This window comes from Puma concolor, chromosome B3 (genome assembly GCF_028749965.1).
Source record: "Puma concolor isolate L17-30 chromosome B3, mPumCon1.1.hap2, whole genome shotgun sequence".
In the NCBI taxonomy this organism is placed as follows: domain Eukaryota; kingdom Metazoa; phylum Chordata; class Mammalia; order Carnivora; family Felidae; genus Puma; species Puma concolor.
Genome location: NC_141672.1, coordinates 54,069,133 through 54,089,391, shown reverse-complemented (window position 1 = coordinate 54,089,391; position 20,259 = coordinate 54,069,133).

Genomic DNA, 20,259 nt, shown 5'->3' with positions numbered 1-20,259 from the left:
AGAACACGATAGAAATCCTTTTCCCCGGCATTCACATTCTACTAAATATTTCATTCTTTGACTTATCAAAAGAACCAATTAATTGGCTTGTGAATAATTAAATAGATGAGTTTCCTCTAATCTTTTATTTTAAAATTCCCCTAAAATAATGGCTTTGTTATAAACATTTGAAGTAACTGCTGTATTCCTCTCTAAACTTGAATTATAACCTATAATTGTGGCAGAACCACTAAAATTTTGTTACATATATATAGATTATGTATCCATAGACACAATCTTAGTTATATACCAAGAAATAACCCAGGTGCAGTGGGTTATTGTACTACTTCTCTGTCTACATCTCCATCTATATTTATATCTAGATAGATATAGATTAGATATAGACATAAGGAAAGGTAAAAGTATAGGTATAGAGATATCAATTACCTTGCCAGAAAGGATAATAAAACTAACATAATCTATTTTATTCAATCAAACTTTATCTGTCCCCCAATATATACAAGGCATTAGTCAAAGCATTGTGAGGGTTTAGTTAAAACTATTCTGACCTTAAGAAATATAAAGTCTTAGGACACCTGGGTGGCTCAGTCAGTTAAGCAGCCGACTTTGGCTCAGGTCACCATCTTATGGTTCCTGAGTTCTAGCTCTGCGTCAGGATCTGTGCTAACAGCTCGGGACCTAGAGCCTGCTTTAGGATTCTGTGTGTGTGTCTCACTCTGCCCCTCCCTGGCCCATACTCTGTCTCTCTCAAAAATAAATAATCATTTGAAAAAAACAGATATAAAGTCCAGTAGATGAAATCAGGCTTATATACTAAGTAAAGGGTGGGGACAAGGTATATTAAATGCTATATAAATTCTATAGTTGAGATGAGCTCTGGGGATAGAGGGATTATTGATTCCAAGTCAAGGGACTAGGAAAGGCTTCGTAATTGAACACGCTATTTATTAAGCTTAAAATATCCAAACACTTTATTCCAGCACAATTTTATTAGATCTTCACCAGAAGAATCTAAAGCCCTTGAAAGAACTTAGCTCTAATTAAATATATCCAAATCCAGTTTCAGAATTCTTTCACTGGGCCTTGATGTTGAAAGTGAATGCTCAATTGAAGGTAACTTTGAGTTCACCTTCTGAAGTCAGTACAAAAAGAAATGAGTTTTTTTCTAATGGTTAATGACTTCTCTGTCTGCCTCTGAGACATTTAAAGGTTGTAGACAATCAGCAGTCCTACAGTTTTATTTTTTACATGAATCAGAATAATCTTGAATGGGAAAAAAAAAAACAGAGTAGTTTTAAGAAGGATGAAGAGAAAGAAAAGTACCCATCTCCACATGAAAAAAATGTTTTTTGCCTGTATTTTTTTTCCTAGTGTGTTACGGAGGGATAGAGAGAAAGAGTGCTTATCTTCTTACTCTCCTGAATGGAGTGCTAGCAAGCCAAGCTCAGTGCTCCATTCATATGCACAGAACCATCAAGCCAGTTGTCTATGGTTTCAGTTTTCCGGGTACAATTGAAAATGATATACACATACTGAGTTATTACTACTCGCCACCATTTTTTTTTGCTAGAACAGATATACTTTTTTCACCATATCGTGTCTGATGTTTTCACATGATTAGGCTGAAGTTAGGCATTTTTGGTAAGAATATCACAGAAAAGAAGTGTCCTTCTCTGTGCATTGTATCGGGGGTACAGAGTGTTAGATTCTATCATATCTGGTGATGTGAACTTTGATCATTTGTGTGATGTGGTATATGCCAGGTTTATACACTGTGAACATACTGTTTTTTCATTCTGTATTGGTAAATATCTTGGGGAAGTTAATCCTATGCGTTATAATTGTTTTTTTTATTGTCTTTTTTTTTTTTTTTTTTTAGTTTCAAGATTTATTTAAATTCCAGTTAGTTAACATAGAGTGTAGTATTAGTTTCCAGTGTAGAATTTAGTGATTCATCACTTACATACAACACCCAGTGCTCATCCCAACTAGTTCCCTCCTTAGTACCCATCACCCATTTAACCTATTTTCCACGCCTACCTCGTCTCCGGCAGCTCTCAGATTGTTTTCTGTAGTTAAGAATCGGTTTTATGTTTTGCCTCTCACTTTTTTCTCCTTATGTTCATTTGTTTTATTTCTTAAATTCCACATATGAGTGAAATCGTATGGTATTTGTCTGACTTCACTTAGCATCATATTCTCTAGTTCCATTCAGGTTGTTACAAATGGCAAGATTCCATTCTATTTTTTTTTTTTTTTTTTTGTGCCTGAGAAATATTCCTCTGTGTGTGTGTGTATGTGTATATATATACATACATACATACACACATACATACACATACCACCTACCACCTCTTGTTTATCCATTCATCAGTCTATGGACTTTGGTCTTTTTCCATAATTTGGCTATTGTTGATAATGCTCCTATAGACATCAGGGTGCATGTATTTTTCAAATCACTATTTCTGTATCCTTTGGGTAAATACCCAGTGGTGAAATTGCTGCGTGGCAGAGGTAGTAGTGAGGAAGCTCACTATTGTTTTCCAGGGTGGCTGCACCAGTTTGCATTCCCACCAATAGTGCAAGAGGATTCCCCCTTTCTCCGCATCCTTGCCAACACTTGTTTCTTGTGTTGTTCATTGTAGCCATTCTGACAGGTGTGAGGTGATGTCTCATACATGGTAATTTTGATTTGTATATCCCTGATGATGAGTGATGTTCAGCATCATTTCATGCGTCTGTGAGCCATCTGGATGTCTTCTTTGGAAAAATGTCTATTCATGTCTTCTGACCATTTTTTAACTGGGTTATTCATTTTTTGGGTGTTGAGTTTGATAAGTTCTTTATAGATTTTGGATAGTAACCCTTTATCCATATGTCATTGGCAAATATATTCTCCCCATTCTGTAGGTTGCATTTCAGTTTTGTTGATTGTTTTCCTTCACTGTGCAGAAGCTTTTTATATTGATGAGGTCCTAATAGTTCATTTTTGCTTTTGTTTCCGTTGCCTCAAGAGACACTTTAAAATATCCTATATTCTATTTCTACTCAAAAATTTGAATAATAATTTTAGCTTGAAATCCTTCCATCAAGAATTATTACTGTGGATTTTAATGGAAATTTTTATTTCTTCATTTCTTTTGCATTTATTAATTTAATTTATTCTATAAGGAAGAGCTATCTCTTCACCCTATGTTCAATTACTCTTTTATCTCAGCTGGATATAGGGATATTTATATTATTCTATGGCTTATAATCTAATTCTGTCATTGTTTATTTTGTTGCTTAGGTTTTTCCAGTTTGACCATTGGAGCTCTTTCTCATAGTCTTCTGTGCCCTTTCAATGTGTCCCCATCTTTCTTTTTTTAATCACTTAATCTTTTTCTAAAAAATAGAGAAGTATATTGTACAATATTATATTAGTTTCAGGTGTACAGCATATTGATTCAACAATTTCATACAGTACTCAGTGCTCACCACCTTTTTATTAGTACTTCCTTACTTTTAGAAACTGGAAGATGCTCTAGTCTAATTTTGTATTTTCCTTTCCTAAACCTGGAATCAAACACTGCTCCAGGATTCTTGAATTGTTTTTATTGAAAAATACTACGTAAACACTAAGGTCTGAATGCTTCCTGAGCTTGTTGTTACTGGGATATCCTTGATTCTAGGACCTTTCAGCAGACTAAGCTTAGATTAAATACACATGCAAAGAAGCACATCTGTATTTACTTTTGCATCTGATTATCTGTATGTGTGTGTGTGTGTGTGTGTGTGTATATATATATATATGTGTATATATATATATATATATATACATATATATATATTTAAAACTGTGAGTTCATAATAATACTTCCACTTACAATTCAACACCATATGTTTCTACCTAGCTTTTCCCTTTCAATATTTGCAATTTTTTCTCTAACATTGAGACACCAGGCTCTCATTGCTGCAACACATTTACTTATTTGTTCAACCCTATTACATATAAAATTGATCTCATAATTTCTAACCCTTATGCATTTGAGAAACACATTTACTAACGAGAGTACAATATTTGTCTGCTGTTCTTTTTGTCTTTACCATTAAAATATCCAGTTAGAATACAGTTTTCCAAAGTAACTCAAGGTAGTTTTTGTTTCCCATTCCTTACATTGTGCTTACGTTACACATTAGTAATACATTTGGGTTCATATATCACAGTTTATATTTGATTTTGGGTTCCTCTCACGTGCTGGTTAGTTTTTTTATTTTTTTTATTAATGTAAAGTTTACTCTTTGCGGTACACAGCTTATGGATTTTGACAAATTCATGGAATCTTGTATCCACCAACATAGTTAGGTGCAAAACAGTCCCATTGTAGTATCCCCCCAAATTCCCTTGTAGTTAACTACTTTTTCCTATAATGTCTGGCAACTGCTGATCTCTTTTATGTCTTACAGTTTTGCCTTTTCCAAAGATGTCATATAAATATAAATATGCAGTATGTAGATGAGTGATTCTCCATAAGAGGCAAATTTGTTTCTAAACGGACATTTGGCAATGTCTGGAGATGTTTTTGTTTGTTAAGACTGGTAGGAAGTGGTCCTACTGTCTTCTAGTGGGTAGACGTCACAGGTATTGCTAAATATCTCACAATGCATAAAGAATTACCTGCCCCAACATGTCAGTAGTGCCAAAAATTGAGAAACCCTGATGTAGATTTTTGGATCTAGCCTCTTTGACTTTGCAAAATATGTTTCAGATTCATCATATTGTGTGAATCAATAGCTTTTTTTCCATTTATTTTTCTGATTAATATTATATTGTGAACAATATCTCACATAGCTTGCTTATCCATTCACGTGGGAAGAACATCCTGTTGTTATCATTTTTGGCAATTATAGATAAAGCTGTTATAAATATTTATATGCAGTTTTTGTGTGAACATAAGTTTCATTTCTCTTTGTCAGAAGTATGAATTTTACTGTTTCTCCCTGTCTGTGTCTCATCTTTGTACTACCATAATACTTTCTTTAGTAAAGCAAAATATTTTAACTTTTATAAGGTCTAATTTTTATAGATTATGTTTTGTTGTCTTATCTAAATATTCTTGACCAAAGGCAAGCATATACAGGTTTTTCTCATGTTTTCATCTGTAAGTTTTATAGTTTTATTTTTTACATTTGGTCTCTGATCCATTTCAATTCAACTTTATAAGGTTTGAGGCATAGGTTGAGGTTTATTTTTGTGCATATGAACATCCAGTTGCTCAAGCTCTAGTTGTTGAAAAGACTATCCTTTGTCTATTGAAATAGTTTTGTCAAAAAAATCAGTTGATGAGAATCATACATCAATAAAGTAGTTTAAAAAGCCGGTTGATTCTATTTCTGTGGGTCTATTTTTGGGCTCCCTATTCTGTTCCATTGATCTATGCGTATGTCCATTAGCTAATACATCCTGTCTTGATTATTGTAGCTTTATAGTAAGTCTTGGTATACACTATTGTAAGTCATCAAACTTTTTGCTTCTTTTTAAAGTTATTTTGGTTCTAATTTCTTTATCTTTCCCTATGAATTTTAGAATCAGCTTGTTGATATATATTTAAAGGAAAAAGTTCCATTGCTATTTTGATTGATATTGCATTTAATTTATAGTTTAACTTGCAGAGAACTGAATTCTTTTTTTTTTTAATTTTTTTTCAACGTTTTTATTTATTTATGGGACAGACAGAGACAGAGCATGAACAGGGGAGGGGCAGAGAGAGAGGGAGACACAGAATCGGAAACAGGCTCCAGGCTCCGAGCCATCAGCCCAGAGCCTGACGTGGGGCTCGAACTCACGGACCGTGAGATCGTGACCTGGCTGAAGTCGGACGCTTAACCGACTGTGCCACCCAGGCGCCCCAAGAACTGAATTCTTAATGATATTGAATCTTCCAATCTATTAACTCAGTATATCTCTCAATGTATTTGTCTTTTTTGTTTGTTTTCATTCATATATCTTTAACACACAAAAACCTGCATGTATATTATCAAACATATACCTAAGTATTTCATTCTTTTGGTTCTATTGAAAATGGTAGTATTTTTGTTTTTCAAATAACTTGTTCTTTCCTAGTATATATAAATACAATTGATTTTATATATAGTAACTTTTATATTGAGACTTTTCTGAATTCACTTATTGGTTCTTGAACCATTTTAAGATTCTTTGGAATTTTCTATGGGTACAGTCATGTTTGTGAAGAGAAACATTATTATTTCTGTTTCTAAATCTGTATCCTTTTATTTCTTGCCTTATACAATGATTAAGACTTCCAGTGTTATATTGTCTTTTCTTGTTTCAGTGTTCAATCTTTCATATTAAATTTGATGTGTTTAATGTTTTTGTACATGCCCCTTATTAAGTTAAGGAAGTTTCCTTATATTCCTGGTATAAGATTTTCTTTTTTCATAAATATACATTGAATTTGTCAAAAGTTTTTTTGCATCATTGAACTGATCATACGATTTCTTAAAATATGGTGTTGAAATTTTAAAGTTTATTAATCACTTCTTGAATGTTGAACCAGTCTTGTATTCCCTTTGGTTATATTGCTTTTTAAAAATATATATTGCTTTTTAGGAATTGACGTGCTAAACTATTTTGTGAAGATTTTTACATGTATATTTGTGTGAGATATTGGTCTGTAGTTTTCTTATAATGTCTTTGTGTAGATTTGATATTACGATAATGCTGGCCTCATAAAATTTGTGGGGAAGTGTTTCATTCTCTTTTATGTAAAGTTAGTATTATTTTTCCCTGAATATTTGGCAGAGTTCACCCGTAAACGTCTCCAATCTTAGGAAGACTTAAAAAAAATAAAATGTTCACTATAATTTTAATTTATTTAATAAAATAGGATAATTTAAGTTATCTGTTCTTGAGTGAGTTTAGGTAGAGTGTGTGATTTTGCAGAGATTAGTTCATTTCATCTAAGTTTTCAGATTACGGGAAAGAGTTGCTAGTAGTATTCTATTATCCTTTTAATGTCTGTTGCTCTGTATTGATACTTCATTTTACATTTCCAGCGTTGGTTATTTTGTCTTCTCTTCTTTTATAAAGAATTTCATCTGTCTGGCTAGAGTTTTATTAATTTCATTGATCTTTTCAAGGAGCAAGCTTTTTTTTTTCATTGATCTCTGTTATTTTTCGTTTTTCTTTTTTTTTTTTAATTTTATTTTTAACGTTTATTTATTTTTGAGACAGAAGAGATAGAGCATGAACAGGGGAGGGGCAGAGAGAGAGGGAGACACAGAATCTGAAACGGGCTCCAGGCTCTGAACTGTCAGCACAGAGCCCGATGCGGGGCTCCAACCCACGGACCGTGAGATCATGACCTGAGCCGAAGTCGGACGCTTAACCGACTGAGCCACCCAGGCGCCCCTATTTTTCATTTTTCAATTGCCTGTATTCTACTTTTATTTTTATGATCTGCTTTCTGATTGCTTTGGATGTTAGTGGTTGTCTTTTTCTAGTTTATTAAAGTGGAAACTTGGATTACTGTTTTGAGATCTTCTTTTTTCTTTTTAAAGTGTTAATAGTCTGGGGCACCTGGGTAGCTCAGTGGGTTAACTGACTCTTAATTTCGGCTCAGGTCATGATCTCACAATTCAGGAAATCCAGCCCAACACTGTCAGTACAGAGTCTGCTTGGGATTCTCTCCCTCTCTCACTGCCCTGCCCTTCCCTCCCTCAAAATAAATAAACATTTACATATATATATATATATAGATATATATAGATATATATATATAGATATATATATGTGTGTGTGTGTATGTGTGTGTGTGTAATGTGTGTGTGTGTATATATATATGTATATGACATATATACATATATATATATGTATAATATGTGTGTGTGTGTATACACACACACACACATATTATACACACACACACACACACACACACATATATATATATACTTAATGCTAAACTTCCTTGCAAATACTACTTTAACTACATTCCTCAAGTTTTGACTTGTTAATTTCATTCATTAAAAAAGCATTTTTAGTATCCTTTGAGACTTACTCTTTGATCTCAAATTATTTGGTATTGTACTGTTTTAATTTTAAAGTGTTCATTTCCAAACATTTGTGGTTCTTCCATATATGTTTATTATTTCTGGTTTAATTACATTATGATACAAAAATGCATTTTTGTCTGACTTCTATTCCTTTAAATTTGTTAAGAAATTTTGTGATCCAGATAGACCAGATGTAATGTGTGTAATGTGGTCTATTTTGATGAATATTCCATGTGTACTTGAAAACAAAAGGGCACTCTATTATCTGGTGGACTGTTCTATAAATGTAAATTAGGTAAAGTTGGTTGATTGTGTTCTCCAGGCTTTCCATAGCTTTGCTAGATTTCTGCCTACTTGTTTTATCAAACTAATGAAGGACTGTTGACATCTTCCACTACAAAATGTGGATTTGTTGAGTTTTTTTTCTATCAGTATATACTACATGTGTTTTAAAGCTAACACTTTAAAAAAATGTTAAAAATACAAACATTTGGATTTTATGCCTTCTTGGAGAATTGGCCATTTTATCATTATGTCCCTTTTTATCCCTAATGATATTCCTTGTTCTGACGTTTATTCTAACTGATGTTAACATAGCTTCTCCAGTGTTTCATCTAGCATGGAGATTTATGTCCCTACCACAAAAACTACTTTTTCCCTTCCCATATCTGTACCAAGGCAGTGTCCTGTGAACCCCTGGTGGGGCTTGTTTAGAAAAAGCCTAAGCAATGAAAGATAGTATGAACTTCTATATCTGCAAATCACCATGCTTACCAGCCAATCTGTTGCTACCACTCAGTTACCTAATCTTGCTGATTTCTTTTATTGTTGTCTGATATCTGCCCCAGGTAAGCAAGCGATTATATGCTGCCTCTCCCTGAAGGTTCCCATTTCTCCCAAATATTACATTAGCTAGTTGCCCTGTGACCTCCTTTCTCTGATGATTTTAAGACAAGATGCGCATTTTGAGTCTTCTTGCATTTTTGCTATAAGTACAGGAAAAACATTATTTTTAGTGCATCATTTATATCACTGAATGAAAACTGGAAATCTCCTTAAGTTTTAAGATTTTGGTGACTATATGGCTTAATTTCTAGGATATTTTTATTCATTTTCTTATATATTTAGAATTTTAAGTATCATATTACATTGTAAATACTGTTCTAGTATTACAGTGACTCTAATAATCTGTTTCTTATATATGTTGTCTTTCTCTTTTTTGATAGTTTGTCATCCTGTGTGATCTTTAATTTTGAATATAAACTCGTCTTTGGGTCTTTTCATTTTTTTCCCTTTTTCTTTATTCCCACATATATACTAAACTGTGGAAATGACCTTCAGAACTATTTTCTGTTTGCCTCCAAAGGAATTCTGGAGAGTATAAATTTAGGCACTAGCCTAAGATTTTTATTACTCATAAGTGAGTTTCGCTTCTTTTTTTTATTCACAACCCTTGCTTCTTGCCACACTTCCTTAGATTTTCCTCAGCCACTCAGCAATTTTTCTAGGCCGATTTTCACTGACAAATCTTTTGAGATTACCAGTTTTAAGCGTTCAGCCATCTTCTTCCCATAGTTCCTAGATTACAACTGTTTTCATGATATTCAAGCTCCAGCTTTAGGACCTATAGAATGACCTGTTATGCTTATATTGTCCAGCATAAACTTAAACTTTCCATGCTGGCTTTTTGGAAATTGTACAAGACTCAATTTATATACCTCCCCAAATTCAGTTGTCTATGGTTTTCTAGTTAACTGTAATGATGACCTTCCAGGAAATTCATCTCACAAAAGAGATGCTTGCTGGTGATATTTATGGCAATGTCACAATTGCTACGTTTCACCTGTGGTTAATTAGGAAATTAATGGATGCTACACTCAATCAGTATGGGCAAAAATGTTCATTTTAAGCATTGTGATGAAGGGTAGCTGCTTTATTCCCTAGAAAATTCAGGACAGGCGGGGCAGTACTTTGCATAGTAGCTCAGTCTACCATATAAATTAACACTCTAAGAACCTACAGATCATCTGTGTGACAATTGATTCAGCAATTGCCAGACATTAATCTAAATACTTTTTAGAACAGACCTTTTAAAGACAGGAAGAGAGGATGCTAGAGAAGTTTAGCTCTGGCGTCAAGCTGCCTGAGCCTGAATCCCATCTCTGTTCCTCAAAAGTTGTGTGAGGTTGAGTAGTTTTTTTTTTTTTTTTTTTTTATATGAAATTTATTGTCAAATTGGTTTCCATACAACACCCAGTGCTCATCCCAAAAGGTGCCCTCCTCAATACCCATCACCCACCCTCCCCTCCCTCCCACCCCCCATCAACCCTCAGTTTGTTCTCAGTTCTCAACAGTCTCTTATGCTTTGGCTCTCTCCCACTCTAACCTCTTTTTTTTTTTTTTTTTTCCTTCCCCTCCCCCATGGGTTCCTGTTAAGTTTCTCAGGATCCACATAAGAGTGAAACCATATGGTATCTGTCTTTCTCTGTATGGCTTATTTCACTTAGCATCACACTCTCCAGTTCCATCCACGTTGCTACAAAAGGCCATATTTCATTTTTTCTCATTGCCACGTAGTATTCCATTGTGTATATAAACCACAATTTCTTTATCCATTCATCAGTTGATGGACATTTAGGCTCTTTCCATAATTTGGCTATTGTTGAGAGTGCTGCTATGAACATTGGGGTACAAGTGCCCCTATGCATCAGTACTCCTGTGTCCCTTGGATAAATTCCTAGCAGTGCTATTGCTGGGTCATAGGGTAGGTCTATTTTTAATTTTCTGAGGAACCTCCACACTGCTTTCCAGAGCGGCTGCACCAATTTGCATTCCCACCAACAGTGCAAGAGGGTTCCCGTTTCTCCACATCCTCGCCAGCATCTGTAGTCTCCTGATTTGTTCATTTTGGCCACTCTGACTGGCGTGAGGTGATACCTGAGTGTGGTTTTGATTTGTATTTCCCTGATAAGGAGCGACGCTGAACATCTTTTCATGTGCCTGTTGGCCATCCGGATGTCTTCTTTAGAGAAGTGTCTATTCATGTTTTCTGCCCATTTCTTCACTGGGTTATTTGCTTTTCGGGTGTGGAGTTTGGTGAGCTCTTTATAGATTCTGGATACTAGCCCTTTGTCCGATATGTCCTTTGCAAATATCTTTTCCCATTCCGTTGGTTGCCTTTTAGTTTTGTTGGTTGTTTCCTTTGCTGTGCAGAAGCTTTTTATCTTCATAAGGTCCCAGTAATTCACTTTTGCTTTGAATTCCCTTGCCTTTGGGGATGTGTCGAGTAAGAGATTGCTACGGCTGAGGTCAGAGAGGTCTTTTCCTGCTTTCTCCTCTAAGGTTTTGATGGTTTCCTGTCTCACATTCAGGTCCTTTATCCATTTTGAGTTTATTTTTGTGAATGGTGTGAGAAAGTGGTCTAGTTTCAACCTTCTGTGTGTTGCTGTCCAGTTCTCCCAGCACCATTTGTTAAAGAGACTGTCTTTTTTCCATTGGATGTTCTTTCCTGCTTTGTCAAAGATGAGTTGGCCATACGTTTGTGGGTCTAGTTCTGGGGTTTCTATTCTATTCCATTGGTCTATGTGTCTGTTTTTGTGCCAATACCATGGCTGAGTAGTTTAAATCATTTAAATTGGTTCTTATTTCACCCCTCTCCAATTTCATGGTCTCTCCTGATATATGTATATATGCATAAATCTATATTTATGTATATACACATGTATACTTGTATAACATAATATATTCATATATTTTATATCATTATATTTATATCTATATGCATATACATACATATAATTAGCATCACCAAGGTAAATTCTATGATCTTAGAAATACTCTTAATACCTCACAAGAGACATTTGAGCCAGTTTCTAATAACTAGGAGGTTTCTTATTACCTCATCATAAATCTTCAGTTTCACTTTTTTCCTCAGCAGTGTTTGCTTACTTTTCTATTTTGACTATCATTCTCTTTGATAGAAAATCTGATACAAAATATTTGAAGAGTTTTCCCATTTATTCTGTTGTCTGTTTACATAGCTAACACCAACCTGTTTCTTCCTTCTCCAAATACTCTATTAGGATGGATTTTTTAACCAATGCTGTTTTTTCCCAGGTTTCCAGTGAATATGATAAAGACAAATTTATAAACAGATAATGTAAAACACATATTAAATGTTTAAGCCTGATTTAATGAAAGAGGCACTAGAATAGGAGCCAAGCCTTCAGATTTGTCATGCAGGGTTTATCTTTTATTCATTATGTGAATTTTGGGAAATCACCTAATTTAACACCTATCATATAAACATAAAGAATTGGTATTTGAGATAAATGGGAATTTTCTCAATATATGCTTAGGCATTAATTTTTTGAGGAGTGAAATATTATGTTTTTATTTTGAATTATGTAAAAATATTGAAATGTTAAGAGAATAGCATAGGAAACATGCATAAACTTTCTCCAGAATTAATAACTATTAGTAATGATGTCAAACAAAAATTAAATAAATAAAATAAAAAATATGACACAAAAAATCAAATAAGTTTTCCCTTCTCAATTATTCACATTATTTTGTCCGTTAAAATAAATTGATTTCATGCTTTCTAACTTGGGTACTTCCATAGAGATAACTAAAAGAATATATTAACAGTCTCTTGACTATAGACAACAAACTGAGGGTTACTGGTAGAGATGGATGAGGGATGGGTTAAATGGGTGATGAGTATTAAGGAGGGCACTTGTGATGAGCACCTGGTGTTGTGTGTGTTGAATCACTCAATTCTTCACCTGAAACCAATATTGCACTGTACATTAGCTAGAATTTAAATAGAAACTTGGGGGAAACACTTTGTTTTATTTTAATGTACATACCATACCTCTCACTTTATAATGTGCTTCTTCCTCAACATTAAAATTTTGAAATATATGTTAATACATATACTTACTGGTTTTCACTAGCAAGTAATGTTCTATGAATATCTAATCTAGAATACTTCATCAATTGGTGTAAATACTATTTTCACTTTTTCATAATTACACAGAATTCTTCAATAAACATTCATTTGTTCAAATTTCCAACTTACTTGTATTTAGCAGTGCTATTAGAAGAAATGAAGTTAAAATCATTTCTAATGAGTTAGAAACCTGTGTTATTTTCAGAAATACTTTCTATATTGAATGCAGCAAATTAATTGCTCCATAATGAGGGTAGAAAAATGTCACCTTCTCTCTTCTGCCAGATCTGCAGAAATATATCAAAAGGTTTCATACATCATACATTTACTTTGAACAATTGAAAACAACTCTGTGAGATCATTTATTGATAATAATCACTTATCACACACATTATGTTTCCAGATGAGTTGTTTAATTCATCAACATTTATTGGATATCTACTGTGTGCTTTCACTGATAGTAAATAGAATATAGCACAGATATCCTTTAAAAGTATAGATTATTCAATTACAGAATATGTGTTTCATGATTTCAGAATGGAACTGAAGAAGAGAGAACTTCACATGAAATAGTTACAGAAATGTTTATTTGAGAAAGTGATTTGCGCCACACCTTGATACTTGGCTAAGAGAATGGAGTTGCCCAATATATGTAGGGACTTTGAAAATCCAAATGTATAGATAGTAAAGTAGACTGTGCATAGAAGGACTTGGAGCAGAAGTTTTTGTAATTAAAACAGATGAAGATAGACAGACTAGACTTTTATACAAAGCTAAAAATTCTGGGCTTTAATTTCCAGTGATGGGGAATGTCTGGAAGGAAAGACATTTGAAGAAAATGATATGATATAATTGGTGTTATATGGGTGTATTTGATGGTGTTTGATCATAGATATATTTCTGTACAATATTTTATACTTTTTGTTCTCTATCAGGTTTGAATTCAGGTGTATTAACTGTATGATAAACATGTATATTAATTGTACTATGAATCAGTAATATTTTTAGAACTTGGATATACTGATTTTATTGTTTAGATAATCTTAATAAGTCACTTGGAATATGAATTTCGAACATTATCAATTTTTTAGATCAGCACAGCATTCCAAATATGATTTTTATATAGTATCAGATTCATAATAGTGAAAAATACTATAGGGTTTTTAAAGTCTAAATATACAAATTGATACATTGGATACAAGTGTTTTTTTGCTGATATTTACACCTTTAAACCTGTCAAAAAAATCTCAATTAAAATTCATTTTGAGAATCCCATGAGCTTTCTAATGTTACAGTTTTGATCAAGTACATTTAGATGTAATGAACACAAATTATTCATAAAAAATATTTCCCTTTCATACTGATAGCTTCTAACACTTTAAGGAAATAAACCCTGACATATTCTTCCCAACACAACATGAGATTTTAAAATAATTTTAAAAAATCTATTTTTCTTGCTTATTTCATAAGGTGAAGCTGCAGAAGGGAAGAGATGTTGATTTATCTCTACTGTTCATGTATGTGACTAGCATGCTAAGTGAACTTGATGTATTAACTTCCAAGGTCTACAGGAGTTATGAGTTTCCATCTTTTCCCTATAGCATTCCTAAAAAGAAAAATACTTGTTAATATAATTTAGAAATTTGTCTGGGTGCCTGGGTGGCTTAGTTGGTTAAGCGTCCAACTTCGGCTCAAGTCATGATCTCGCAGTTTGGGAGTTCAAGCCCCACATCAGGCTCTGTGCTAACAGCTCAGAGCCTGGAGCCTGCTTCAGATTCTGTGTCTCCCTCTCTCTCTGCCCCTCCACCACTGTTTCTCTGTCTCTTTCAAAAATAAATAAACATTAAAAAAATAATTTAAAAAATTTTGTACTGTGCTTTGAAAAGAATTTTGATTCTTAGAAAAAAAGTAAAGCATGAGTGCAGGGAAATGATGTTTCCAGTATTCACTATCTCCAGCATGTAAGCAGAATGTAGCAAACTAACACCCATAAAGTAGACAGTCTTATAGGGTAACCAGCTCAGTTTTAAAATAAAGTCTCATGTCTCAGAAGCTCCTTCCTTCCTAGGCAAAGCAAGATAGTCATCCTAAAATCGTTGACATGCAGAAAACTTAAATGTCAGATAAATATTATATATGAAAACAATATAAACTTATTTTTTTCTTTAAAACTCTTAGAAATAACTCTAGCAATATTATTCAGTTGTAAGGATGAGTTTTTCCACTAATTAGAATACTTATCAAAATGGGCAATTAATGTGGCTTTGGAGTTCCATTATAATACAAAGATATAGTGGTTGAATATTTAATATGCTCTCAAAGTTAGAATTGTAATTTTTATTTCTTTATATAGCCATGTCATGCCTAGAAATAAATGATTATGAAACATTTTGGATTGATATTAAGTACAGGTATTGTGAGACTAGGCCTAATTTTAAGGTGGACTTTGAAGCCCCTGTCAAATAAGAATACTTTTTTCATCAAGTAACATTGGGAACCACATTTTCAGGTAAAGACTATTGCTGAACAGTTTTTCGCATGTTTTCATGAACAATACTTAGGATGTAGGAAGGTAGATGTTTAATAAATTTATTGTTATTTCTCTCACTTTTTTACAAGACAGTCAATAAAAAAGAAAGATACGTTTTTTTCAAAAGATACCCTATCTTGGGAAAGACCTATGAAGATTTCTCAAAAGATTCTTCTGACTTAATTTAGGTGAAGAAATTATCTAAAAATGCTTTTGTGCCAATACATAAGAGATACATTCTGCTGATTTCTAATCATCTGAGACAATCTATGATAGAATTGTTTTCACCCTCGAAAGAATGTGGAAGAGAGCCCATGATTCTAACCAGAGGTTTAATCCACATTCCAATTTGAAATTGTGATTACTTAAGTCAAAATTAAAAGTGCATTAAGACAAAAAGAAAAGCAATATTTTTCTACACTAAAACATATTGTTTATTTCCTAAAATTGCATCCTATTCGCAATTAACATTCTTCTCAATACACAGTATATGCTGCTAGGCCTTAGCCTTTGACTCATTCCCAAATCATTTAAAATGATTTAGGATTTACTATATTACCCCATTTCTACCATCACTGATTCCCGTATGATATTTGTCATCTAAGGCACAGAAGTCACTGTAACAACAGATTTCTCTTCTTCTGTCTCCCCCTCCAGTTTATGTCACATTAAGTGATAAGAAATCTCTAAAATTTATCAGGCAGTGTCTGAAAAACATATTATGGATCTTTCCTTTTGTAGAAATGAAGACCCTTCCTAACCTCTGTCTTAATTCTCCTTTCTCTTGAGAACAAAATCTCCAATCTGGGAAGGTTAGTTTTCAACATTCTTTCTAATTTTTATTTTTATTTACAAAAAAATTCTAACATTTATTTCATGTTTTTTCTAATTTTAAAAACAGTTTCCTTTACTTTCAAACTTTTACTTTATTCCTATCTATAAAATATGTTAATGTACTTCTCAAATTCTCAGTTATTCTCCCTATCTATATTTACCCTCATAGGTAAATCTCTATTTAAAATTTGTAACTGGATTCAGATTTACTTCATTATTATTCTCCAGGTGTTTATTGTGTGTAATCTGTTCTCCTCAACAAGCATTTATACTTTATAGAAACTAGGGGGTGCCTGGGTGGCTCAGCTGGTTAAGTGTCCGACTTCTGCTCAGGTCATGATCTCAGTTCATGAGTTTGAGCCCCGCATAGGGCTCTGTGCTTACAGCTCAGAGCCTGGACCCTGGTGCGGATTCTGTCTTCTTCTCTCTCTGACCCTACCTTGCTCCTGCTCTGTTTCTTAAAAATAAAATTTACAAAAATTATAAAAACTAGGTCTTGTATTTTTCTTGTCAACATTTGCATACCTAGAATACTGCTAGATGCAACTTCAAGTTGGTAGTATATTTACAGATTTATTGACTGAAATAGGAAGCTGTTTCTAAACCGTAGCTAAGAGTATGAAGTTCAGGACAAACATAAATTTTGTGTTATTTTTTATTTTTTTATTTTTTGTCACTAAAATGAAGCACAAGAGTTAGAGCAAAGACAAGATGCTAAATGCTCATGCCTTTTAGTCACCACTGAAGAGCTTTAGGATAAGTTTTGTTTGTTTGATGAACTTTCATGGGTTATACTTCCCTCTGTGACTTCAGAAAGAGTCACTCTGTAGATCTCTCTTCTAAGTTCAGAAATGGTAGGTCACTGTTTTTAAAAATTGAGCTAAGGACTCTTAGAAATCATATAGTGTCAAGTATAATATGGTATTTAAAAAAAATAAAATTTTTAAAAAGATAAAATTGTATACTTAGTTTTAAAAAACCATGTCAATGAATTTTTTTAAAATACAAAATCAAAGACAAAGTTGAAAAAATCACATTTATTATAGTTATAAAATATGTGAAGCACTCATAACTAATTTTAAAAAGTTAAATAACTCCATGGAAAATCGGGAAAAGGAATTATAGTGGCATTTCATTTTATATATATATATTAAGGGAATAGTTAAATAATGAAAACAAATCATGAAAAGAATATGATAAATCTATGGGGATATGGAAAATATGCCTCCATGTTTTCCTCCTGTATATAGATACATATGAGTGTGTGTGTATGTATGTATGTGTGCATATAAGAAACTATTATTCCTGTGCTACTCTGGGAATTAGAACCAGATGACTGGAGTAGTAGGGAGGTAAACTTTTCAGTATATATCTATTTGTAATCTTTGTAATTTTTATCATACAAATGTATTATTTTATAGGTACAGACTAATTGACCTAACTGTGTTATTTATAAGCTATCTATGACATATATATATATATATATATATATATATATATATATATATGTTACATAGATTACGTATTTATAAACTAATTAGGTATCTTATATTTATATCTATTATGTACTTTATATATATATATATATATAGGAAGTTACATATATATGTATGTGTAAATGTATGTATGCATGCATACATATATGTGTGTTGTGTAAATATAAACTGTACAAGTGTTCATATACATGTGTGTTTTGTATTACAAAGATTGAATTGGATATACATGGTGTATATATACGTATATATACACTGCATTTATATATAATGCAGTGTATATATATATATACATATATACATAAAGTATATAGGGTATATATATCTATATTATATATAAGCACTTGTATGTATGTATATAACATACATATCTGTGTATATATATATACAAACATGCATATATATACAAATACATGTATATGTATATAAAAACAGAATTATGTATTTTAATATATAATATATATTACAGAGAGAAGAGGTTTTGACTTATCTGTGTTCGTTATGATAGTATACTAAAACTATAACTGAGGGGCGCCTGGGTGGCTCAGTCGGTTGAATGTCTGACTTTGGCTCAGGTCAGGATCTCACAATTTGTGAGTTCGAGCCCCGTGTCGTGCTCTGTGCTGACAGCTCAGAGCCTGGAGCCTGTTTCAGATTCTGTGTCTCCCTCTTTCTGCCCCTTCCCCACTCCTGTATCTCAAAAATGAATAAATGTTAAAAAATAAATAAATAAAACTAGAACTGAGACTAGACTCTATATGTTATTTATAAGTCTAGGATTATTTCCATATTGTTATCTATAAATAAATCATATTTTTATTTATATAATGGGACTTTATATTTTCATTCTTAGATTCTTTTTTGTAACATTTATTGTTTCAACAAAATTTTCCATTTGCTATTTTTCTTAAATACTTCCAATTTATTGCATTGCAGTATCTCTAATTAAAGTTTTTAATTCTTGTTTCTTATCAACTTTTATGTCCTTTACCATCCACAGGAGTTAAGTTTTAAGGCATTTGTTCCTTTAGCCACATTCTGCTTTGCTCAAGTTCTAAAGTTAGCAAGACAGATTTAACTTTGCATTTTTATCACTTTTATCAGTTTTCTTCCCAAGTGTGTTTCCAGTATGCCTGGTCTTTATTGGCACCAGTGTGGATTATTACACTGAAAATTTGCATGGGAAATATAAGAAATGATATTTTCTAGGATTCCCTCTGGAAAAATGTTAAAGATAGCACAGCCATTTCTATAATATCAATTTACTTACATGGAAATTGCATCAGAGGTTTCAGTCGACATATAAAGTCTAAGAATTTATTGAGGGAGTCAAAGTTAGGTTTTATGAAAATAAGTGAGTAAACATTACAAATATTTGTAAGAAGGCTTTGGAATGCCAAGTTTAAATCATGAACTATTTAATAATAAAGTAATTTTTAAGTTTCAGGAATGTGTATGGTGTAGTAAAGTAAACATGGCTACAGAGTTTTTGCTTGTCCTCCCATTTAGAGGTGAGGACTAAGTCTTTTTCTTATATATTTAGAATGGCCTTAGTCACTTATTTGATGAATAGGAGGCTGTGGACTTTCAGGGTTCTGGGGCTTTCAAGGTTAGGTCAGTCCAGTCTTATAATCTCCACCCTGACCTCCTGAGATGTTTGCTGGAGGTGGACAGAAGGAGGAAAGTAAGAAACCTGACCAACCTGAGGCCACTATGCCATGAAGAGGCCGCTATGCCACATGCTGTAAAGAGGGTCAAGGTAGAAATGTGGAGAGGCCTCAAGGAGACAGAGTGTGTAGCTGGTGTTGGGTGTTTCATAGAAACAGACATGTGAATGTGGACTCCAAATTGAACACTTCATCCCTAGAACATGTGAAGTTGAGAGGTAATAGGAACCCAATTGTTAAGCAGAATTGAGGCTCTAAATACAAATGTCTGTGAAAAGGCATCCCAGAACAAAAACTATTAATGTTTTTGTTCAGAAGATCATGCAGAAATTTGAGAAACGTGTGGGCAATTGTCTTCCAACACTGACACAAGTAGCTATATAGGTGATCATTTCACACATGTGATTGAAAAGGAAACAGTGAAAATGAATAAAGGAATAAATTACTAGATTTTATTGGCCTGGAAGGCAATAGCAATTCACCCATAATGTGAAATATAATTTGTTTGTGAAACATTTAAAAGTCATTGAAACTGTCATTTTCTAAGCAAAACAAATGAATAAACAAAAAGGAAAACCGGAGTTATAGATAAAAAGAACAAGTGGTTAATTTCCGGAAGGGAGGGTTGTGGGGTATGGGCAAAACAGGTAAAGGGGAGTGGGAAATATGGGCTTCCAGTTAGGGAATGAATAAGTCACCAGAATAAAAGGCACAGCATAGGGAATA